This window comes from Mus caroli, unplaced genomic scaffold, assembly GCF_978045245.1.
Source record: "Mus caroli unplaced genomic scaffold, Mus_caroli_1 scaffold_6, whole genome shotgun sequence".
Taxonomy (NCBI): domain Eukaryota; kingdom Metazoa; phylum Chordata; class Mammalia; order Rodentia; family Muridae; genus Mus; species Mus caroli.
This window is the reverse complement of record NW_028227261.1, coordinates 56,069,559-56,072,321: the sequence shown is the minus strand read 5'-3', so window position 1 is coordinate 56,072,321 and position 2,763 is coordinate 56,069,559. Positions and strand designations below refer to the sequence as shown.

Sequence of the window (2,763 nt, the reverse complement as noted above, 5' to 3'; positions counted from 1 at the left end):
TACCTGGAGTTGTGATGAATCTGAGAATTTTGGCACCAAGAAAAGCTACCAGGTACTTTTTAATGGAAGCTTTTTGTTTGGTTGGTTTTATTTTTGTTTTTCAAGACAGGGTCTCTCTGTGTAATCCTGGCTGTCCTAGAACTAGACCAGGCTGGCCTCAAACTCAGCCTGCTTCTGCCTCCTGGGTGCTGGGATTAAAGGTGTTTGCCACCACCACCTGGCTGACTATACAAAAACTCCGATTTAAACAGAGTTGTGGAGCCAAGCAAGACTGGGCCCAGGTCACGTGCCACCTCGCCGCACTGCGCAGCTCTGTAAAGTTCAGAGCAGCAAGGTGAACTACTAAGACCGTGTAAATTCTAGAAGCTGGAGTTCAAGTTAAAGCTAAGAAAAACGACTAAATGGGGTGGAAAGGCAAGGGAAAGTGACGCAACTGGAGCACTGAGGGTCGGAGAGACCATTGGCTGGCAGCAGTGGGCAGGGAATACGCAGCTAGGCTTATGGTACTGCTGTGTAAGACTAGTATGGAAACCAAAAGACAGCGAGGGCCATTAGGAGGTGATTTATTCTCAGCTGTGGTGGAACATGTCTGGAATCCCAGCACCAGTAAAAGATAGAAGAGCCAGGCCAGTGAGATGCCCAAGCAGATAGCACTTGCCACGCAAGCCTGACCTCAGTTCGAGCTCTGGAACCTATGGTGAATGAGAGCCAACTCCCCAAAGTTGTACTCTGAAAGCCAAACACATGCTATAGTAGATGCATGCCCACACTCACACATTGCACACACTCTTACTATTAATTAATTATTAGTAATTGATATTAGACATTAATATTAATTAATAGAACCCAAAGAAACTAGGGGAAGAAGGAAGAAAAAATGTTAACAGATATGAGTGGCATGCTATTAGAAGGGGGCTGTGAGTAGGGAAAGAGAATGTTACATGAAAAAGAAAATGTTTATGGTCCAGTTAACCTGTGAACAGGAAACAATGTTACTTTTTTTTTTTTCTATCAGGAAACATTTACTAAAAACCTGTTAAGAGCAAATATCAACAAGGGAGGCAGTTCTAAATGGGCCGTGAGGGTCAGCCCACCAAGAGCCAGAATGATGCACAATGCTGCTAGTGCTGCCGGGTCCACAAGGACTTTCTGCTCCACTTGGAGAAGCCAGCCTCCCTCTCCTTCTCAGGGTCGAAGACTTCTGCTATGTCATGGGGCCAGTCATTACAGGGTGGGCAGTACTTCCAGAGGTAGCCTGGAAGTACTTGGCCATGCAAGGCAAATGCAACCTAATACCACGTGTCTCACAGCTTTGACCCTTGATGAGGAAGCTGTGGCAGATGTTGCATAACTCCACAAAATCTGAGTAGCTCTCTCAGGTGAACCACTCCATCTCCAGGGATAGCCTGGCCATGCAAGGTGACCACCCCACCCCTATCTGTCACCTGCTCTGCACAAATTTCTGCAGCACCTCCCTGCTTTCTCCTTCCTCATCTTTTGGCCTCTGAGTTGATCAACTTCGTTCAAAATGTTTGTAGAAGCAAAGCCAGTTTCTGAGTAAACAATCCGTTCCTACGCCTTTCTTAAACAGATTCAACTTGTTCTCTCTGCAAAATCCCTGGCCATTTCGGAAACTGAAGTTGTAGCAAGATTCGCCAGTGCATAAATGGGCCTTCAGTGACTGCTTTAGCTCAGTATGCAGGACTCCAAGACACTGTTGATACTGTTGATGAAGTCCTACAGCTTCTCTACAGCAGCAGTTCAGGCAGGGACGTTGTAGCAGGGGTTCTGCAGATGCCTAACTTTCCATTCCTCCAGCGCACCTTGAATCAGCAGCAGCTGGAGGAAGCGCTGGTGCACTTCTGTCATGGCTCCTGCTCTTCTGGCAATGCCTTGCATGTCAGAAGGATCAAGAGCCCCGCCTTTAAATTTTTAATTAATAATTAAGTAATTAATTAATAGAAGAAACACAAAAGAAAGCCAAAAACAAAAAAACAGACAGACAAACGAACAAACAAACAAACAAACAAACAACCTGTTTGATCGATCTAGATAGAAAGGCAAGCTAGAGAAGATTGAAGTTCATGAGCACCAGCTTGAACCATCAAGAGATCCAAAGCCAGGGTAAGGAAGGGCTCAGCATCCTGTGCCAGGCACAGCAGGATCTCACAGAGGGACGCAACCTTAGAGGATGCGGTGGCCCCACTAATTCACACAGAGAAAAACGTAGCCCCAAGAATGCATGAGACCTTGGGTTCAGTTCCCAACACCATAAAATGATAATTAAGAGTAAAAAAATGGAGCCCTGGAAGATCCTTTTTTGTTAAACAAGAGTTTGTCCGAGAAGAAAGCCATACAGTGGAAGCAGGGGTATACAAGTTTTAAATGGATATCCGGCTGCAAAAACAGAAAAATAAATAAAATAACTAATATTTTTAACTTACTGCCCAAAGAAAGAGCAAAGCAAAGTGAACTTGTAAATCTAGTCTAGGGACTGCTGACTTATTCTCCTGACCAAGATCTTGTGACTTTAAGTAGAGAGTCTTCAATACCAGCTGATGCCCTGAAGCTGAAACAAGGTGATGAACTTGGGCAGCTCAGAAAACACAGTGCCAGCCTCTAGATGTCATGGAATAAATTTAGCAGATGTGTTGGACAAAAATTAAGTAGAAGAACCCATTACTTAATCTTTCTAATATACCAATATTTTTGCCTTAAATCTCTCTCTCTCTCTCTCTCTTTCTCTCTCTCTCTCCCTCCCTC

At 44.6% G+C, this 2,763-nt stretch overlaps 1 pseudogene; it reads right to left on the bottom strand.

The window, feature by feature from the left end:
* Positions 1 to 1,121: 1,121 nt before the first annotated feature.
* Positions 1,122 to 1,899, bottom strand: LOC110292121 (non-structural maintenance of chromosomes element 1 homolog; annotated as a pseudogene).
* Positions 1,900 to 2,763: the final 864 nt, after the last annotated feature.